Consider the following 23442-nt stretch of genomic DNA (forward strand, 5'->3'; position numbering starts at 1 on the left):
GTAGAAGCACCGGAGGGCAGCGGGAGGGGGGGGGGATGTCTATGGCTGGGTATTGCAGGGTATCACCGACTATGGCTGGGTATCTCAGAGCATGGCTGGGTATCTCAGAGTATGGCGTTGCAGAGTATTGCATTGCAGGGTATTGGCGGGTGTTGCAGAGCATTGCAGAGTGTTGCAGGGTATTGGCGGGTGTTGCAGAGCATTGCAGAGTGTTGCAGGGTATTGTCGGGTGTTGCAGAGTGTTGCAGGGTATTGCAAAGCGTTGCAGAGTATTGCAAAGTGTTGCAGAGTATTGCAGAGTGTTGCAGGGTATTGCAGAGTGTTGCAAGGTGTTGCAGGGTGTTGCAGGGTATTGCAAAGTGTTGCAGGGTATTGCAGAGTGTTGCAAGGTGTTGCGGAGTGTTGCAGGGTATTGCGGAGTGTTGCAAGGTGTTGCGGAGTGTTGCAGGGTATTGCAGAGTATTGCAGGGTATTGCGGAGTGTTGCAGGGTGTTGCGGAGTGTTGCAGGGTGTTGCGGAGTGTTGCAATGTGTTGCGGAGTGTTGCAGGGTATTGCGGAGCATGCAGGGCATTGCGGAGTGTTGCAGGGCAATGCGGAGTGTTGCAGGGCATTGCGGAGCGTTGCAGGGTATTGCGGAGCGTTGCAGGGCATTGCGGAGCGTTGCAGGGCAATGCGGAGTGTTGCAGGGCAATGCAGAGTGTTGCAGGGCAATGCAGAGTGTTGCAGGGTAATGCAGAGTAATGGGGGTATTGCAGAGTAATCCAGAGTAATGGGGGTATTGCAGAGTAATCCAGAGTAATGGGGGTATTGCAGAGTAATGCAGAGTAATGGGGGTATTGCAGAGTAATGGGGGTATTGCAGAGTAATGCGGGTATTGCAGAGTAATGCAGAGTAATGGCAGGGTATTGCAGAGTGTTGGCAGGGAATTGAGGGGTTAATTTTCGGTGCGCAGCGATGTGGGCACTGCAGATGCAGCCCACATCGCTGCTAACACCGATCTCTTCCCCCTCCGCTGTACCGATCGGTACAGAGAGGGGGAGGGAGGAACCGGCGTCATAACATGGCGCCGGTTTGTTTACAAGTGATCACTCCGTCATTTGACGGAGCGATCACGTGGTAAACGGCCGCGCTGAGCGGCCGTTTACCGTGATTCGTGATGCGCCGGGTCCCCTGGACCCGGCGGTCACGGATGCTCTCGTGTGCGCGCCCCAGGGGGCGCGCGAGAGCAGAATTCTGGGAGGCCGTTAATTAACGGCCTCTTAGAGATAGCAAACCGACCTGTAGCCGTTAATCGGCTATAGGCCGGTTATTAAGTGGTTAAACAGCGATAGTACTGAAAGCTGAAAATTGGCTTGGGCAGGAAGGGGGGGGGGGGGGGGAGTGCCCTGTAATGAAGTGGTTAACAATGGGTAGATTAACCCAGTGTTCTTCAACCTTTTTCCAATCAAGGCACCCTTTAAAATTATGGACAATCTTGAGGCACCCATTCTAATATTTAAAAACAAAATAGTTTTACAAATTGCAGCAGCATCCATACATGTACAACACCCAACATTAAAGGTGATTTATTCTTTCAAAGCAAATACCCTTTTGCACACTGGTACTTGACCAGTATTCCAGCATTTCCTCTTCCTCAGCTTCTCTCCCCCAAGCAGCTAATGTTACCCCAGTGCTGACAGAGAGGTACAGGGGGGAAGGTGGGAGGGGCAAACAAGGATGTTGGGCAAGTGCAACCAATGAGATCAGCAATTGATAGGAGGCTGGCTTGCACAGTGCCCAAAGATTGCAATGGCGGACAATGAACAAAAGAGGGCAGGCTTGATCCACCCACTGACTTCTACACAATTTGGGGCAATTTTTAGGCATTTTATCAAGACTCCCCTGAAGAACCCAGAAGGCACCCCAGGGTTCCTAGGCACCCTGGTTGGAAAAGGCTGGATTAACTTATTATAAGCTCTACTTACAGCGCACAATCACAGGTTTTTCTATACTGGGTATCATTCTTCATATAAATTGTCATCATTTGTATTAGAAAAGTAGCAACTGTTATGCTTTAGTAAGTTTAATTCATCTTGATACCTGTAAAAAAAAAACAAAAAAAAAAAAAACTCACTCTTTCCTAACATTTTCGTGTGCATGCAACTGACATACAGTACCAAATTAAACATGTATCTGCCTGCAGTTGATTACAACAATCTGCTCTTTCAGTAATAATAATAATACTTTCTAACTAATGGCTGAAGGATGATTTGTTACATGCTTATAATTCTCAGATCTAAGCTTATAATTAATTAGTGTATAGGTAAATTTGATGGTATACATGTAAAAAAAACTAAACAAGTTTAAGCAACTTGGATTGATTTAAAAGCGCTTTCTATATCTGAAATTCGAGCGTTGTGCCTAGGTATCTGAAACTGAAATGAGTACAATTAAATGCAAATGTTCTGCTTACGTTACATTAACAGTAGTTATAGAATATGTCACAGATGTGAAATTTGACTCTGTTTTGAATAAAAGTGCATGTAAAATGCTAACATGACAGTTTCCTGCTGTCAGGTTGAATCTAAGCTTTGTTCCGAAGCCCAATCCACTGATTTCATGAAAAAAAACTATGTAAAAGAAATGTAAATAATATGTAAAGGAAAAATAGAATGTTTACATTTATACAACATTACAATTTTAATACATAATACATTTGACCTATTTTTTTTTTTTTTCTAGGAGGGAATTGTGTCCAAGCAATCTTTGTAGCAACAAATTGTAGGAAGCTACTCTTAGAGGCAAAAAAAAAAGTTGTAAAATGCCATGCTTGACTTAAAAAGTTTCAGTGCAGACTATTGTGTTGTACTACAGTGCCCCCTAGAGGTAAACCAGCTACAGATGGAAAGGGTTGAAACTTACTTATTCAAACTGTATTTTTACTTATAGAGAATAAAATAATAATGTAGAATCAAAACATAGCAAAATAATTAATGCCGAAAAAACGGTATATAAATACTTTATGGAGTGACTCAAAAAACTAACTTACGCAGTTTATCATTTCAAATTTCATGGTTTATCTTTTCTGACAAAATAAGCTTGCCATAACCGAGAAAATGTCTATGGTAGAACAATTTGCAGGAAGATAACAGACCATTTTCTGTAGCTGGATGTAAATCTATGAATTTTCAACTAGAGCAAAAAAGGTGAAATAGGTAAATAACATTATGAATACAATTATTATTATCACGAAACATGTTGAGCAGCAAGTGTTTTTTAAATCGTTAGGACCCATGAACACCCTATCAACATATGCCATATCCTAGTGGAGGCTTCCTTGACTTGGTCATTAATACCCCACAGGAAGTATACTAGCCTCATTTATTCTTTGGGGTTGATCAATGAGTCCTTTTATCCCCCTATTTTTTTTACATATAAACAGGATCTACTGTATAGTATTTTTATTTGTTTTGTATTTCATTAAAATTTTTATAAAAATAGGCACGGTAATGGTGGAAATTACAGTCAGGATAGTGGGGGCATGGTGGGGTATCAAGGATTCAGAAAGACCAGGGGGACTCCTGGGCACTGTTGAAGCAGCAAACAGTGGGTGTGGTCACACTACATTGGTAGTGGGAGGAGCTTATAGGGGTATATTTAAAAGGGCCCTGAGACTACATTCTGACACCATTTTGAGCTTCTTTTTTATTTAAATGTCTTTTTTTTAAACATTAAGCATATTAATAGATACATGTGTAACATCATTTAAGTATTTTTTTTCTGCATTTATACTGTAAGCTTTGCAAAATAAATGGGAATCCAACATTTCTGGGAGTGTTCAATCCTACTATGTTCCAGCTCCACCTTCTGCTGTCAAGACTCTGCCTGACAGTGCTTAAACCACTTTCTGATAGAGTCAATCTGAATTCAGTAACAGAAGGAGAAAAAGGGAACTCTACCTGCATAGCTCCAGATGGCTCCAGATGGCAGAATCTGTGAGCACAGCTTCTGCCACCTAGTAAAGGGAAGAAAAGAGTGAAAAGAAATATAGGAGAAGAAGAAAGGAGCTGGCCTATAGGGAACAGGCGAGGATTTTAGGAAGCGATTGCATGTTGGCAGGTGAAACAAGGGAATGCAGAGCAGGGGTTGTGCACTCACATATAGTGCAGCCCCCTGCCTCCCCCAAAATATAAGGAAGCCCCCTTTCTCACACTCACATACAATAGAGCCCCCTGCCTCCCTTGTCTACTTGAGGGCGGTGCGGAGCTGGTGCATCCTTGCTGACTCCTCTGAGCTGTAAGTCCACATGGTTCTTAAGAATGGAGAAAGAAATGGATTTTAAAGGCACATAAAAATTATAACAAATCTTTAATAGTTCACAATTCATAATTCATATATACAAGTGCACATTGAACAATACAGATTAGTTAGATAATACAGAAAAAAAAAGGGGGAGAAAAGGACCCATTGATCAACCCCAAAGAATAAATGCCGCTAGTATACTTTCTGTGGGGTATTAATGACCAAGTCAAGGAAGCCTCCACTAGGAGGCTTATGCATATATAACTACGCATTGATATTGCATGTATGATAAGTAGTTTTTAGCTTATATTTTTCTAAAAAAATATTTTCTTTAATTAAAATAAGCTCCTGAGGAAGCGATATTGTGAAAATCATGAAACATGTTGAGCACCAAGTGTTTTTTAAACCGTTAGGACCCAAGAACACCCTATCAACATATGTCATATCCTAGTGAAGGCTTCCTTGACTTGGTCAGTAATATCCCACAGGAAGTATACTAGCGGCATTTATTCTTTAGGGTTGATCAATGGGTCCTTTTCTCCCCCTTTTTTTCCTGTATTGTCTAATTAATCGGTATTGTTCAATGTGCACTTGTATATATGAATTGTGAACTATTAAGGATTTGTTATAATTTTTTTATATTTTCCTTTAAAGTCCATTTATTTCTCCATTCTTCAAAACTATTATTAGGATGTGGCACTTTTTTCATCTTGGGTGTTTTGATTGCCACCCTGGGGCCTAGCAATCAACCTCTTTTCCACATGGTTCTTAGGCTACGCCAGGCAGTGTGGGTGGGGTCACTCGCCCTGCGCGCGGGAGTATCTTATTGGGCTAAGCCCACTCATCCATGCCCGGGAGCGGGTGTAGACTGCAGTCATGTGAAGAATCTAACATTTGGGCAGTTCCCAGACTTAGAGGTGAGCTCTCACTGTGTGCAGTAGTAAAACATACAGCTCTCCTCTGAAAAGTACCATTACACACTGTAACTTGGTATATGTTGCATTAGGAGGGACGTACTGAACCTGTGCCCACCCAGCTCAGCATACCTCTGTTACATCACTCCCAGTAACAGAATGGGGTCCCACTGTGCACATAGCGCAGCCTCATGTGTGCACTTATCAACTCACTTTTATTATCTCACTTCACGTACCTCGTGATCAGGCCATAGATCTCCATAATGCAGGTTTGGATCCTGTTGCTTTGGTATACCAACCTCCAGGGAGGGAGCCAGAACATTGACCCCATTACTACCAGAGGACCTGTCACCTTACAAGTTACCAAGCCTAAGGACTAGTTGCTTTGTGTCTTGGTTACCCTTAGCAAAGGCTTTACTCTTCCTTGGTTTGTTGAGTTAACCCTGTTTGTAACGGTGTTACTTCATACCCCTCTGTGCTTCATGGACCCAAAGCAGTGCAGTGTATCTGCCACAGAACACTCATGCCCCCGTTTTGTGACTTCAGACCAGGCTCAGGAAACAGCTGGAAAGGATAGTTCACCTTTACAAAAAAACTGCCTATGCAGGTAAGGGATGTTTGTAGATAAAAACAAACTTGTTGTAGGTGTAGGACATTCACATACCTTATGAAGCCTGACTGGAATACTCCCAGGACCTTGCCAATTGAGGCCTAGTGGTCACTGCTCACCTCCACCATCACAGGAGTGAGCTTTTTCTCTGATTCAAACCCCCTCACATACTCTCTCTTCCCTGATGCAGGAGCTCTGAGTTCAGCATTTGAGAGCTCACTGCTGTGATGGTGGAGGTGAGCAGTGATGACTAGGCCTCACTTAGCAATGTCCTGGAAGTATTCCAGTCAGGCTTCATAAGGTAAATAAATGGCCTACACCTGAGGCAAGGACTTTATTCAACTTTAGTCAGAGCTGCAGTGTTTGTTTTTATCTACAGATGCCCCTTATATGCATAGGCAGTTTTGTGGTAAAGGTGAACTATCCCTTTAACGTACTTTTCTGAAAGTTCTGCAGCATAACAAGCAGGGCCCTCTGATTCTTCTTGTATTGAATTGTAATTGCTCTGTTTGGCCTAACGTCAGGGTCGTTGTTATAAATCATGAGGCCTCGTATAGCCATTCTAACGGGACCAACCTTGACCCCACTATTAACCCCGCCCACCTGACTCAAAAAAACAAAAGCACAGTACAGACGGTGAGATTATCGGATGAATTATCGTCCACTTTTTTTGCATGCTAATCTCATATCTAAAAAGAAGAGGTTACTAATGTACGTAAATTCTTGTTTGGTGGTAGAAAAATGTTCGTGTTCAGATAGTTTCAGATAACTACTGCTTTGAAAGCAGTATTTGTAGTCTGATTTTCTGATCGTATGTATTGGACTTTAGCTTTGTCTTTAATGCCGCGTACACATGATCGGAATTCTCGTCGGAAAAAGCTCTGATGGTTTTCCCGACGGAATTCAGCTCAAGCTGTCTTGCCTACACACGGTCACATCAAATTCCGATCATTTATAACGCGGTGACGTACAACACATACAACGTGACTAGAAAAAGGAAGTTCAATAGCCAATAGCCAATAGCTTCTGTCTCGTAGTTGAATCAGAGCATGCGTGATTTTTGGCGTGTCGGAATTGCATACACACGATCGGAATCACCTATAGAAAGTTTTTCCGTCGGGAAAGTTGAGAACGTGCTATCAATTTTTGGCTGGCTGAAATTCGGACAGCTAAATTCCGATGGAGCATACACACGGTCGCATTTTCCGATGAAAAGCTCTCATCAGTCTTTTTCTGGCTGGAATTCCGATCGTGTGTACGCGGCATAAGTGATATTTATCTTTCTCCAGTCTGTTATAAACTCCGCTCAGCAGAGCATTCGTGAGCAGATTACCTGCTGAATTGGAGCTGAATGGGAAAGATGTCAGTGTTTTAACATCCATGCCTTCTCAGTCTGTGTCTACGTATACCACACAGCAGACAGGGGTGGGCTTGTGATGTCTCTATGAGTAGCCAGGTGTAAATGCACTCCTGTCCATTTACATCAGGCTACCTCTGATCTGTAACATTTCACATTTTGGTCTGGAAAGATTTGAAAAGAATGCAGACCTACACAGCCATGTGACACTGACCCAGTAAACTATGCACTGTGCTCATCATAATGATAATGATCATATGCACCCAGTCAGAAAGTCTGGGAGCTGTACCTTCCTGACAGTGTCATTGTGTGCGCCACTTGTCTGTGCACCGACACCCGCTACCTGAAAAAAAGCCCTGCTAAACCCCTAAACCATCTCTCATCAGTCTCTCCCTCAGTTCACAGCCTTCACTGAGGGAGAATGATGTATAAAAGAATCAATCCACCAGGCATAGCAAGCAGTGGGCGGCCGCCGCCAGAACTATTCATCTCATGCAGCTTGTGGCATAGATATGGTGCCTACGCACCTGAAAATGGAAATAAAGTCTTCTATCGCCTCCTGGCCCCCTCTGTTGATCTGATGGGGCCCAGGAAAATATATTTTTACATAATGGTAAGCAAGTTGGAGCGGGGGTGGGTTGTATTGCCCTATCAGCAGCCCTGCCTAACGTTGTAAACTGCTGACCAGACTGTTGGTGCTATATAAATCCTGTACAATAATAATGATATTAATAACAGGTTGCATTGAACTGTGCAAACACAGTTCAATGCATGCATCCCTAACTAGCTACTCTAGAGTGTGACTGCCTAGGCATACCTTGCAAAGGTGAGAGTCCATTACTTAGCTCGTGTCCATTCTGTGGGACGCAAGAGAGCCCCAGGGAGCTCCTGGGTGGCTGCTGGCTGTAAAGGGTTACCTCTGTGAGCCTCTTTCTTTTGTTCATGTGACTGGAGCTGGAGCAGAGACCTCCCATTAAAGTGGTTGTATAGTCAATTTTTTTACTTTTACCTACAGGAAAGCCTATAATAAGGCTTACCTGTAGGTAAAAAATAATCTCCTAAACCTGTACGGTTTAGGAGATATTCCCCTTGCAATGCGCCGCTGACTGCAGCGGCGCATGCGCACAAGGGGATTCTCAGCTGAAATCCCAGCAGACGCCGGACTCTGCAGGGATGAAATCTCCCACGCTCAAGCGCGGGAGTGATGATATCGCGGCTCCGGCCACTCACAGCACTGGAGCCGCGATACCCGGAAGAAACACGCGAGGGAACATGTCAGCTCCCTCGGCGTGGATCGGGTCAGATGTCGGGGCCTACTAGCTCATTATGCATTTTCCTTCCTACTAACATGGTACATTAATTTTTGCAGGCAGCCGCCTACAGCCTCTTCATCTACTGCTCCCCTCTGCACCAACTCCATCACTCCCCTCTGCACTAGACATGTACAGAATGGAAAAAGTTGCAGGGTGGTACAATGCATTTATGTGTGAGGTGAAGAGGGGAAGGGGGCTGCATTGTGGACAAGGTGGTTGTGGGTGGTTGTGACACCACAATCTCTACCTTATTCAATCAGAAGATCCAAGCAGGGTCGCTGCTCAGCACATGACCTGGAAGCTGGGGGAAAACACTGTAGTAGCAGTGCCTACTATAGTGATTTCCAGCTTACATGGGTATAGGCCAAATATGACATATGTATATTTACATGTAACTATATAAAAATTTTGATACCTAAACTTCCGGTTTAAGATGTTATTTCTTGATTCTGGTGAAATTGGGCTGGAACTATGAGAGCATGACGCAGAAGAAGAAGAATCTGTCTTCTAGAGAAGCATCTCTACAAACTAAGATTAACTAAATAGGCACAATTTTAACTTTTACTTTTTTAGGGTCACTTAAAAGAACAGAACATTTAATGAAACTCTTTTTCATATGAAAGATTGATTTTTATGATAAAGCAGCATTTAGGCCACAGTTCTTTGGTAAGGAGTTCAATTTGGAAATGCATTTATTTATCAGGCCCTTCATTGTGGCATAAGAGCAAGTATCTACTACACATACTGTAAACATTCACTTTTATTTGCACGTATAGTTATGCTTTCCTCTGTACATTTCCTTTTATATACCCCAAGGTGAACTTGATCAATTCATTGCGAGTTTAATTTAGGATGTAGATCTAGCAGGAAGGGTTCAAATATCAGTTTAAACCTACAATCAAGTAAGTAAATGTTGACACAATTAGAATTTCTTTCTTTCACATAGCATTTTTGGCACTCATCGTTCAGGATGGCATTTCTAATGTTAACTGTTTTAGACAAGGCAAACCTACAAAAAAATTGTTACACATTTGTTACTCCAGACTATAATAGGGCAACGTGTCATTTATTTCAAGGAACCAATCATACGCTATTTACTTCTTGTTAAACACATTTTTTCTCACCTGCACCAATGTCCACTTTACCATTGCAGCATTCCATTGTATGAAAGGTTCAGTTTGTTTAAGGAACAGAGCACACCTGTGCTGTGTTACGTGCTATAAAATCCACTGTGTCAACATACAAGGTTTTAAAGACAAAAAGATGCCATACTATTTTCTTTTTACACATCTTAGTTTTGTTACCAAGCAACGGATAGTACCTTAAATGGCTAGGACAGTATAGATAAATAAATGCCTATATATTGCCCGTCTGCTAAGAACTAATCCACAAATCATGACCTCATAAAGGGGATTATTTTACTCAGTTTATATATATTTTTTAGACTTTACGGTGCCTTAAGCTAGTATTTTGAATTTAATTTGTTGGGTGAGCGGAAGCCAGTGGAGGGATTGACAGAGACGAGTAGCAGACACAGAACAATTGGTAAAGTAGATGAGTCTGGCAGCAGCATTCATGATGGATTGAAGGACTGTTAGCCTATGTAGAGGTAAGCCAATGAGTAGGGAGTTTCAGTAGTCGAGGCGAGAGATGACAAGGGAATGAATTAAGAGCTTTGTTGTGTCATTGGTTAGAAAGGGGCGTATTTTGGAGATGTTGCAGGGGTTGAGGTGGCAAGATTTGGAGAGTTCAGAGTCCAGGACTACATCTAGGACCTTGGCATGTGGGGATGGGCTGATAGTTGTGCCATCGATTTTGATAAAGAGATCAGGAGAACAGGACCCAGTACAGAGCCTTGTGGTACCCCACTAGTGACTGGTCTCTGTTCTGATTGAAACCCAATTTACACCACACTCTAAAAAGAACCATCAATGGTCCAACAACTATATATTGAGGTTCTCTTAGAACTCTGTGATGAATGTGATGAATACCATTGCTTTATTTAGCTTTAACCGAGCCAGTTCCTCTGCTACCTCCAGAAATCCTATAAATGAACCGTCATTAGTGCAATTTATTTCTGAGAAGACTGAACATAAGTAATTGTTTAAATGGTTTACTACATCCTGGTCTCCCTCAAAATATGTGTTGTGCCCAGTTTTCATTTTAGCGATCCCATTGTATTTTTTCCTTCTATCACAAATGTACCTAAAAAAGGTTTTATCACCTTTCTTAATAGACTTAGCAATTCCCTCCTCTTTCTGTGCTTTCGCAGGACTGATAATGTGTTTAAAGTGGTTGTAAACCCTTACAACACACTTTGACCTACAGGTAAGCCTAGATTAAGGCTTACCTGTAGGTCCAAGAAATATCTCCTAAATCTACACGGTTTAGGAGATATTTGCCAAAAGACAGGCACCGCTGTCTACGGTGCATGCGCCTTAGACAGCAGCACGCAGGCGCACTGAGCGCGGCACCGTCAACGATGAAGATGCCGCATGCGCAGGAGTGACGACATCGCGGCTTCGCCGAATGACAGCGACGGAGCAGTGAGGCCCACCGAGAAGATGGATGCGCCGGACTACAGGGGACAGCGGTGACTTCGCTGGCTCCTGTGTCAGGTAAGTGACACATAATGGACTACTATGCGATGCATAGTAATCCATTATGCTTTGCCTTTGCAGGGAATAAAAGAGGAAGTAAAGTCGTCAGGGTTTACTTCTTCTTTAACCTCCTTTCTGTCAGCTACACCTCCTGTTTTCTTGAATCTTCTATATGCTATTTTTTTCCTTTACTATCCTACTTACCTCTTTAGTGAACCATATTGTGGTTTTCCTCCATTCCATATTGTTGTTTTCCTCCGTTTATTCTTACTAACTTGCCTGACATATATTCTAGTTGCCTACAGGATGCTGGACTTTAATAGTGCACACTGACTCTTTTTTTACTCCAACCTTTTTTTCTTTTTTTTTTAAATATCCCCATTTTAGCAAAATTTGTCCTTTGAAAACCTAAAACTTTTGTTTTTGTATATGATTTTTCAGTTCTTGTTTTAATATCAAACCAAAGACACTGGTGATCCCCAGAATCCAAAATCTCTCCCACTTCAACATCAGACAGTCGATTCCCATTTGCCAGTACTAGGTCTAGAAAATGATCATCTTGGGTTTGGCTTTTTACTAACTGTTTTAGAGAAACCCCATTCAGTTCTTACATTACATCCCTGCTCCTGCTTGTAATAACAGTTTGAGAACTCCAGTTAATGCCAGGCATGTTGAAGTCACTCATAATCAAAACATCTCCCTTCATTGCCATTTGTGTGATCTTGTCAATACACAAGTTATGATAATCTTCAGTCTTTCAGAAGGCTCCAGTGAAGAACCTGCAGATGTTCTGCTGGTATGGGAGCAGATTGCAAAGGTAGACCACTTAAAAAAAGAAGACTTTTCACTGTCTAGGGGTTACAGACAACTTTAGGAGTGCACAGTGGATTTGCTTTTAGCCAATCACATGGCAGCAACTCAATGCATTTTAGGCATCTAGACATGGTGAAGACGACTTGCTGAAGTTCAAACTGAGCATTAGAATGGGGAGGAAAGAGGATTTAGGTGACTTTGAACATGGCTTGGTTGTTGGTGCCAGACGGGCTGGTCTGAGTATTTCAAAAACTGTTGATCTACTGGGATTTTCATGCACAACTATCTCCAGGGTTTACAGAGAATGGTCCAAAAAAGAAAAAATATCCAGTGAGCGGTAGTTATGTGGATGAAAAATGCCTTGTTGATGTCAGAGGCCAGATAAGAATGGGCAGACTGATTCAAGATGATAGAAAGGCAACAGTAACTCAAATAACCACTCATTACAACCAAGGTATGCAGGACAATGCCATCTCTGAATGCACAACACATCGAACCTTTAAACAGATGAGCTACAGCAGCAGAAGACCACACTGGATGCCTCTCCTGTCAACTAAGAACAGGAAATGGGGCTACAATTCGCACAGGCTCACCAAAATTGCACAATAGAAGATTGGAAAAATGTTGCCTGGTCTGATGACTCTCGATTTCAGCTGCAAAATTCATAAATTCATATGGTAGGGTCAGAATTTGGCATAAACAACATGAAAGCATGGATCCATCCTGCCTTGTATCAACAGTTCAGGCTGGTGGTGGTGTAATGGTATGGGGGATATGTTTTTGACACACTTTGGGCTCCTTAGTACCAGTTGAGCATTGTTTAAATGACACAACCTACCTGAGTATTGTTGCTGACCATGTCCATCCATTTATGACTACAGTGTACCCAACTTCTAATGGCTACTTCCAGCAGGATAATGCACCATGGCACAAAGCTCAAATCATCTCAAACTGATTTCTTGAACATGACAATGAGATCACTGTTCTCCAATAGTCTCCATAGTCACCAGATCTCCATCCAATAGAGCACATTTGGGATGTGGTGGAATGGGAAATTCACATTGTGGATGTGCAACCCACAAATCTGCAGCAGCTGGGTAATGCTATCATGTCAATATGAACCAAAATCTCAGAGGAATGTTTCTAACACTTTGTTGAATCTATGCCATCAAGCATTAAGGAAGTTCTGAAGACAAAAGGGGGTCCAGTTAGGTACTAGCAAGGAGTACCTAATAAAGTGGCCAGTGAGTGTATATGGCCCATGCATAAGCTGAGGTGCATGACATCATCTGCTTCACCTGGTGCATATGAAGAAAGACAATACTGCAAGATCTTGTAGTTTACATATAAGGTTTTCCCTAAAGGCAATTTTGATGTTACCTTTCCAGGGGGCATCTGGGCAGCTAGGGCTACGCCACCATTACTCTCAGGGAAATCAGGAAGTGAAACGTTTAAAAAAATTATTAAGAAAGCAGTGCTAGGCACATTTTAAGGAAAGCTGCTTTAGAAAGCTAAAGCAATATGATGATTTCCTCCCACGAAGCAGGTAAGCAAAGAATAAAAGAGACAGAGACCAGCAGTGGCGGCCCATCCATTAGGGGTGCTCAGGCACTGCCCCCTCTCTCCACACCACCCCCTATATGCAATAGATAGATTCATGCATAGCATGCCCTTTCAGGACACCTGGCGCATGAATTACAGCAGCTGGGGTTTTCCTTTTTTAAGCATCTAATTAGAGCCAGAGGCTCTAATAGGCTTCAAAATAGGATGGGTTTGGATCGCAGAGAATGAGTTCCAATCCCGCCCAGGTGTGTTACAACAGTATTCGCTGTTGAAACACTGATCCTCAATCTGGCCAATCAGAAGCGGGTGTGAGACCCGTTTTCTGTTTGGCCGAAAAGAGAAGACTCCCGACTGGTTGTCGAGGAGGAGGGAGGGAATGGAAGCCACCATCGCTGTGATGACCCATGGAGAGCAGGAGAATGGGAGGCTGCCAAGCAGGGGAAGCCATCGGTGATGGGGTAAGTGCTGCCGACCGGGGGGGGGGGGCGGCAAACTATTTGCCGCCCCCTCAAAAATAATTTCCACTGGAGACAAGACTAGTGACAACATAATTAAAATCTATAAAGAGATATATTTATTACATTATACATTTCCATATAGAAAGTTTTTCAGTGTACCGCATTGGACAGTGGGGAAGAAGGGAAGGAATTTTTTTCCATATCCTAAACTTTACCTTTAATACCAAAAATATGTAGATGTGTCATTTCTCAAATCTCATCCACAAATAATTTCATGAATTTAAGATGTCTGTGAATGAAATCTATAAATTCCCACTCCACTGAAATGACATTGTTTGTCCTCAGGATTTGGTGTTATTCCTCAGCTCACGGTTGTTCTTCTAAACGTAATTGTGGTTTGCTAGATTTTCCTTTTTCGTCATTTGCACAGAGAAATCAAACACCAGACTTCACTGAGACAAAATAAACTTCAAAGAGTAATGATTGCTTTTGCTACGGCTAATTTGAGGCATATCTTCCTATCAATATACAGTGTGTTTGTTTAGAGTTCCAGGCAGCTATATTTTGAACTCCAAGCTACTTATCAGGAGGTTGAGAATAGTTTGTGCAGTCAACTCTGCAAACGAATGTTCGGCCACAAACAGGATATTCCTGTTGGCAAGCCATATTCTGTTTGTTTAAACCATCAGCAAAATGTTTTCGCAACAGTCAACACACATCAATTTCCCTTAAGGTGACTACAATCTGACAATAGCCAAGGAAACAATACTTCCCAGACAAGCAAGGGAACAGGTTCTTTACAATATTTTATGCGTCATTCAATCCAATTCTGGTTTACATATGAGCTAAGTAACCAAGATCGAAAAATATTTAACTTATTTGCCTAGATACATCTTTTAAAATGCTTAGCTTATTTACCCAACAATTTGTCTAACTTCCTGAACAATTAAAAGGGAATTCCAGTCAAAAAATAAATATTAAAGTAGATCTAAACCCTAACTAGTCTATATTTAGTTTGATAGAGTATTGTGTAGCAAATAATGTATAGTTTTCTTTTTGAAAAAATACTATTTTCACCTTTTTTCACCCTTTTTGCATCCCAGTGCTGTTGGCTCCCCTCAGCCTCTTTGCAGACCCCTTCCTGTCTATCTGCACGTATCCGGTGTGGGATGCACATTTCCTATGTTCCCCTTTTTTTTGTTATCATTCATATGCAAAAAATTTTTTCTTTCTTTTAGTTCTTTCATTATTTGATTACACTTTATTAATGTTTTTGCAGTGTCTTATACCAAACACATTATTTAGTGTAGATTTAACAGATTTAAAAAGTACTTAATACAATTTATGCTTATCTGCACTAGATACAAGTTTTTTGTTTTTCTTATATATTTTAATGTGGTATCATAAGTAAAGTATGAAGGAAAGTCTCCCTGTAGCTGCACATCAGAAGGATCCCATTAGTTGGTAGTGTGTGGCAACCTCAGCCTGGGCTCCAACCAGGCCACGCCTGACCTAGTCCAACCAGGCCCCCCCAGACCCACCTTTTTCTTACCTGAGACTGATCGTTCCAGCGACAGGAACGAGTGCAACAGCTCCAGACACTGTTTTGGGTCCTCATTGGATAGATTGATAGCAGCGGTAGCCATTGGCTCCCGCTGCTATCAATCAAATCCAGTGACATGGGATCCGGGGTGAGGGCCAAGTCTTGCTGTCTGTGTCAATGAACGCACCAGCAGGACTTGGGAGTGTGCCCGCATGAGTGCCCCCATGGAAAGCGGCTCTCCGTGGGGGCACTCAAGAAGAGGAGGAGCCAGGAGTGCCACCGGGGGACCCCAGAAAAGGAGGATTGGGGCCACTATGTGCAAAACTCTTGGACAGAGGAGGTAAGGACAACGTATAAGATGTCAGCTTGTGGGATTGGGATAGCAGGCGCATGCCTGCTGCACAGCGGGGGGTGACAATGTTCGTAGCCAATGGTTGCGATGACCGCCGGACCCAATCGATCGCAAGCATGAGAGACAGAACAGGGACGAGTGTGTGTAAACACACACTTCTCTGTTTTGTTCTGAGAGGAGTGACAGATCGTTTGTTCCTATTAACTAGGAACTACGATCCATCACTTCCTCTAGTCAGTCCCCTCCCCCTTCAGTTAGAAACACATAGCAGGGAACACAGTTAACTCCTTGATCGCCCCCTAGTGTTAACCCCTTCCCTGCCAGTGACATTTTTACAGTAATCAGTGCATTTTTTTATAACACTGTTCGCTGTATAAATGGCAATGGTCCCAAAAATGTGTCAAACGTGTCCACACATGTTGCAGTCCCGATAAAAATCGCAGATTGCCGCCATTACTAAAAAATAATAATAAAAATGCTATAAATCTATCCCCTATTTTGTAGACGCTATAACTTTTACCAAAAATATGTAGAAGAATACATATTGGCCTAAACTGAGAATATTTTTTTTTTTGAATATATATTATATTTTCCTATATTTTCCTATATTTATTATAGGAAAAAGTACAAAATATTGTGTTTTTTTTCAAAATTGTCGCTCTTTTTCTGTTAATGGTGCAAAAAATAAAAATCTCAGAGATGATCAAATACCCCCAAAAGAAAGCTCTATTTGTGGAATAAAAAGGACATCCATTTTGTTTGGGTGCAATGTCGCATGACCACGCAATTGTCAGTTAAAGCGACGCAGTGCCAAATCGCATAAAATGGCCCGGTCATTCAGCAGCCAAATCTTCCGGGCCTGAAGTGGTTAAAAAAAAATCTTTACAATCACCTTAAGATCGTGGGGGGTTGAATCAAAATGGCATATTTTTTTAACGGTTAATCGTGCAACTCTACTAGGGTTCTCAATAACCAGATAAAAAATCAAAGGAATATTCGCATTTGAAAGCTGAAGTGCAGTTACGAATAAAAATGAACCCTTAAGCCCCGTACACACAATCTGAAATCCTGCCAGCAAAAGTCCGATGAGAGCTTTTGGTCGGAAATTCCGACCGTGTGTATGCTCCATCGGGCTTTTCCTTGCGGAATTTCCACCAGCAAAAGATTGAGAGCAGGTTCTCTATTTTTCAGACGGATAAATTTCCGATCGTCTGTACCAATTCCGAGGCGTAAAATTCCTACGTATGCTTGGAAACAATTTGACGCATGCTCGGAAGCATTGAACTTAATTTTCTCAACTTGTAGTAGTGTTGTACGTCAACATGTTCTTGACGGTCGAAAGTTTAGAGAACTTTTGTGTGACCGTGTGTATGCAAGCCAAGCTTGAGTGGAATTCCGACGGAAAAAAACATCCAAGATTTTTATTACGAAAACTCAAATTGTCTGTACGCGGCATTAGAGTGGGGCTTCCACTCTGCTCCAAGGCTAAGGGCTCATGCACACTGGACGTTTTTGGATGTTTTTACAGCTGCTCTTTTTGGCTTCAGATGTTTTTTTCTACAGTCAATAAACTCTCCAGCATGTTATCCTATATGTCCATGCACACATAAGCTGTAATCAACTGTTTTTGGCTGGGGTGTTTTTTGGCTGTAAACCCCCCCCCCCAAAAACTAGTGAGTTCTGAAAGGCGTTTTTAGCTGTAAAACGCAGATAAGCACTGAACATTTTTGAAAAACGCTATTTAAAAACATTGGAAAAACTCACTGCAAAGCTACTGGTGTTTTTATAACTTTATTATAACGTCCAGTGTGCATGAGGCCTTAATGTTTGATTTTGTCAAGGAGGAACAAAAAGGGCAGTTACACTTACCTCATTCTCCTCCTCCCGCAGGTGTTCTCCCAGCCGCAGGACCAGTCCCTCGAAGGGGCTTATGTTCACAGCTCCAATGCTTGCAGGCACTACAACATCAGCACATACAATGCAGGATCAGCCAAGGGGCCACCCACAGCATAGAGCATCAGAATCAGGGGAAGAGTGAGAGATAAGGAAAGCATTGGGCTCCTTTCACATGGGCATTGACAGTGGCAAAACCAGATGTTTAAGGTGCTTTTTTAACTCAGCCTCAGCCACCTGTCAAAACCAGGCAATGGCCCCTGGACAATCCCATACAGACTGCTGCAGCAAAAAATGTCAATGTCAAGTTCAGCAGGTGCGCCTCAAAAAGGTGAATATCATAACTATATCCAATGGATGCAGTCGTGGCACAGTAAATAAGGATTTCAGTGTGAAAACAGTCAAGTGGAGGCAGCATATTCCCATCAGATTGCCTGCTAATGGCAGGCCAGCCCCTACTGACAATGCAATCCACTGTGGACCATGAGTCAGCAGCTAGACACATATCAAAAGGGGCCTGTCCCCCCTAGACAAGCATATTAACCTTGCAATGCAAGGGGAGGCCCCCTGCAAGGGTAATTTTTTGTATTATGTATTTATTTATTGCATTGTGCAGATAAAAAACAGATTCCAAGGGTGCAAAACCGGATATAGGACTCAATGTTGCATTTCAATATCAATATGGGGGATAGCAATAGTTACCGAGAGAGAGAGGTCCATGATGTGACTGTAGGTACATATCAGCTATACAATGGATATAAAAAGTCTACACACCCATGTTAAAATGTCAGGTTTCTGTAATGTAAAAAAACGAGACAAATGCCGCGTACACACGATCGGACTATCGGGCGGACCAGAGTCCGCTGGACAATTCGACCGTGTGTTGGCTCTGGCAGTCTTTTTCTGCCCACAACGCTCTCTCCCGCTATAATGCTGGGGACATGTTGCAAGGAGACTTATATAGGCATAAGGGGTGGGGTCACCGGTGATGTCACATGGTGACCCCGCCCCTTATGATGTCACTGCCACTGGGATGTTGGGACTGTGATATCGTAAGGGGCGGGGTCACCATGTAACATGTCGCCCGGCATTATAGCGGGAGAGAGCGTTGTGTCAACATCGGAAAAAGAGAAGAAGGAAGAAAAGAAGAAGACGGCGACGGCGGCGACGAACTAGAAGACCGGGCCAACGCTAGTAAAAGAACTGAAAGAAGATAGCGGAGGAGCCCGGCAGAAGAAGCGAAGAGTGGGAGAAGAGGCCGGAAAGTGCAGAGAAATTGGAAAAAGACCCCCCGAAAACGGATGAAGACCCCCGGTTGGCGACGTCAACGAACAAGAAAGCCGGGCTCCTCCGCTAGCAAAAGAGCGGCAAAAGAGCAGAAGATAGTGGAGGAGCCCGGCGAGAAGACCCCCGAAGTCGGAAGCTGCCCAATAAACTATTTTAAAAACCTGTGTTATGTGTTTTTTTATTACCACTTTTTTCCCCCCAGGTGAATGGGTAGGGGTACGATGTACCCCATACTCATTCACATAGGGTGGGGGGCCAGGATCTGTGGACCCCTTATTTAAGGGGCTCCCAGATTCCGATAAGCCCCCTGCCCGCAGACCCCGACAACCAACGACCAGGGTTGTCGGGAAGAGGCCCTTGTCCTCATCAACATTGGGACAAGGTGCTTTGGGGTGGGGGGGCACAAGGCCTCCTTTCCCCAAAGCACCATCCCCCGTGTTGAGGGCTCATGGCCTGGTACAGTTCAGGAGGGGGGGCTCGCTCGTCCCCACCCCCTTTCCTGACCGGCCGGGCTGCATGCTGGGATAAGAGTCTGTTATGGACTTTGGGGGGACCCCCACGTTGTTTTTTGGTGTAGAGGTTACCCTTAAAACCCATACCAGGCGACGGGGCTCGCAAGGTGTCAATCTCGCCAATGGAAACAGCGACATTGACTTCCTTTGCTAGTCCCGTCGTACCTGAAGTCACGTTCGAAATGAATGGACTTTAGTCCGTGTGTGGGCTAGTCCATTCATTTGGAAAGTCCGTTGGACCTCCGCCAAAAGTCTGGCGGATTGTCCGCCGGAAAAGTCAGTTCGTGTGTGGTTGCGTTTGGGCAAGTCCGCTCTTTTGGAAAGAATGTAAACATCCCTTGTAATAGGAACAGTGCATGACAGGTCCCATTAATGGAAAGATGTGGGATCAATAAGACCCCATATCTCTCCTTCAGGCTGGAAAGACCAAGATAAAAAAATAAATAAACTGCCTCGGCCTTTCCAGTGTCCCCAGCAATGTTTACTTCGACGTGACGACATGATGTCGCGCTCGGGCCTCCGAGCATCATGAAGATGGCTGGGGACTGGGGACTATCTGGTCTCTATGCTCAACTTCCAGCACCCCCCCGATGCCTGAAAGAATGATCAAGCCGCTGAACTGCCGTCTTACAGTGCAGAGAATCACCAGCCGAAAAATATAATATCTGAATGATGCCTGCAGGTACAGATATCCCCACACAAAGTTCAGGGTGTCATATGACTGGAAGTGGTTAAATAGGAGTCAGTACACACCTGCCATCATTTAAAGTGCCTCTGATTAACCCCAAATACAGTTTAGCTGTTCTAGTGGGTCAGTGGCTCTCAACTGCTGTCCTCAGGGCCCACTAACAGGCCAAGTTGGCAAGATAACTGAAAGATAACTGAAATACATCACAGGTGACATAATTTGCTGTTCAGTGTTTGCAGTATTCTTGTCTGTATATCTCCAATGTAATACTTAAAATTTCCCTGTTAATGGGTCCTGAGGGAAGGAATTGAGAACCACTGTAGTAGGTCTTTCCTGACATTTTCTTAGTCACATCCTACAGCAAAAGCAATGGTCCGCAGAGAACTTCCAAAGCATCAGAGGGATCTCATTGTTAAAAGGTATACATCAGGAGACAGGTACAAAAGAATTTCCAAGGTATAAGATACACCATGGAACACAGTGAAGACAGTCATCAAGTGGAGAATATATAGCACAGCAATGACAAGAACTGAAAGTCCCTCCAAAATTGATGAAAAGAAAACTGGTCAGGGAGGCTGCTAAGAGGCCTACAGCAACATTAAAGGAGCTGCAGAAATATCTGGCAAGTACTGGTTGTGTGGTATATGTGACAATAATCTCCCATATTCTTCATATGTCTGGGCTTATGGGGTGGAGTGGCAAGACGGAAGCCTTTTCTTATGAAGAAAAACATTCAAGCCTGGCTAAATTTTGCAAAAACACATCTGAAGTCTCCCAAAAGCATGTGAAAGGAAATGTGTTATGGTCTGATGAAACCAAGGTTGAACTTTTTGGCCATAATTCTAAAAGATATGTTTGGCACAAAACAACACCAAAAGAACACCATACCCACAGTGAAGCATGGTGGTGGCAGCATCATACATTGGGGTAGTTTTCTTCAGCTGAAACAGGGACCTTAGTCAAGGTAGAGGGAATTATGAACAGTTCCAAATACCAGTCAATATTGGCACAAAACCTTCAGGCTTCTAGAAAGCTGAACATGAAGTGGGACGTCATCTTTCAGCATGACAATGACCCAAAGCATACATCCAAATCAACAAAGGAATGGCTTCACCGGAAGAAGAATAAAGTTTTGGAATGGCCCAGCCAGAGCCCAGACCTGAATCTGATTGAAAATCTGTGGGGTGATCTGAAGAGGGTTGTGCACAGGAGATCCCCTCGCAATCTGTCAGATTTGGAGTATCTTTGCAAAGCAGATTGGGCAAATATTGTCAAGTCAAGATGTGCCATGTACTGGGGAAAAAAATATTAAAAGCCAGCAGCTATAAATACTACAGCTGCTGACTTTTAATAAATGGACACTCACCTGTCCCGGGGTCCAGCGATGCCGGCAGCCGAGGCCGATCGATCGCTCGGCTCTCGGCTGCTGCCGCCACCATTCTAGGTGAGGGAATCAGGAAGTGAAGCGAATCGGCTTCACTTCCCGGTTCCCTACTGCGCATGCGCGAGTCGCGTAGCGCAATAGGAATTGTCCGCGCTGTCTCTGGGACCCGTGTGTGTCCCAGCAGACAGCGCGGCAGGACAGGAAGAGGACAGGACAGGAAGAGGCATAGACTCCCATGGGAGTCTATGCCCGGAAGTGGGTGTAAATACCTGTCTTTGACAGGTATCTCCACCCCCCTCCCCCCTGAAAGGTGCCAATTGTGACACCAAAGGGGGGGAGGGTTCCGATCAGTGGAAGTTCCACTTTAGGTTGGAACCCCGCTTTAAGGTCCAGATTGCCCTGATCAAAACATTATGTGTCCAAATGTCAGAGGTACCCAAATCTGTTTAGCTCACCTCAGGACACTGAGGTGTGGTGGCCCAACTCGGCACAACTCGCAAAGGTACATTTTTAATTTAAACACAAAAAAGGTATAGGGATGGTATTAAATTAAAATGAATATAACTATAAGAAATAATGACTAAATACATTTAAGGATGTGTTTAGCATTGTAAGTTTCTCTTGGCACAACAACTTAATGACATAGCACCAGTTATTTAAATTCTGATATAACATTGCCCTCCAATAGTAGTAAGTTTATTTTCCCAAAAACAACTTGTCTTGGAAATATATGGGTGTTCCCAACACTTTCTTTAGAAAATACTGGTTCCCTGGCTTTAGTAATCAGTAATCTCTATGTCACTGATCCATCTGAAGTCAGAGCGAAGTCCTAATGGACACTCTGAGGACAACATCCCTAGAGAAGCATTGCAACAGTATAGGGTCATCAGAAGCTGTTTGCTGATTGTGTTTGAGAGACCTCTGAGCTTCACTGTACCTTCTCATCTGGACTAACTGCATGCTCCTCATAATTATCAGTTTACTCACTTAGAGCTCATAACATCATCACTATTGCTGAGAGAATTCTCTACGATTTCAAACCCCCTTTTTCCTTCTGAAGCACCAACATCCCTAGTAAGGCTATAGCAGAAACTATAGATTGAATTTACAGCACTACTTGTAGAAGGAATAGGATATAATGGCAAAGAGGTAAAAAGTTATTGTCAGTTTCTTGGATGTAATAGAGTGGGACAGAAACTGTAAGCTCAGAAAATTCCAACTGATCGCCCATCATGCATATATTTTTATTTGGAATGTACTACTTTTGGTTGCCAAATAAGAACCATGTTATATCATGTAAGTTGCGAATCAGCAGACATATATGAAGGAAGCAATATTAAAAAAAAGAATGCACTGTCTCTAAAGCTGGTAATAAATGTAAAGATTTATTTTGTTCATCTTGTGGATAAAGATGAGCGGATCAATGGATTCCTCCATCCATACTACCATTATTGATGGATGAATCAACCCTGCCACCCTATTGTATTCATTCATTATTGTATTATATTGTATTCATTCAGCATTTCCGGCTGTCAGAATAGCAAAACAGTGTCAGCATCTGATTGGATGTAGGCTCTGTTTGGCAGAAAATTTACAATTAACAATTATCTTTGCAAAAGCAGATTGAACAATGGACTTTCGCTGAATTGAGCGGTGTCAGAAGGGCCATACACTGCTTGAATTTCAGCCAGCAGTGTATGGCCAGCTTAAAGGGGTTGTAAACCCTCGCCGTTTTTCACCTTAATGCATTCTATGCATTAAAGTGGTTCTGCATCTAAAAAAAAAAAAATTAAAAGCCAGCAGCTACTAATATTGCAGCTGCTGACTTTTAATAAAATCACACTTACCTGTCCCAGGGTCCAGCGATGTCGGC

Source organism: Lithobates pipiens, unplaced genomic scaffold (assembly GCF_037356315.1).
Source record: "Lithobates pipiens isolate NorthernLeopardFrog02 unplaced genomic scaffold, aLitPip1_a1.2 Scaffold_13, whole genome shotgun sequence".
NCBI lineage: Eukaryota > Metazoa > Chordata > Amphibia > Anura > Ranidae > Lithobates > Lithobates pipiens.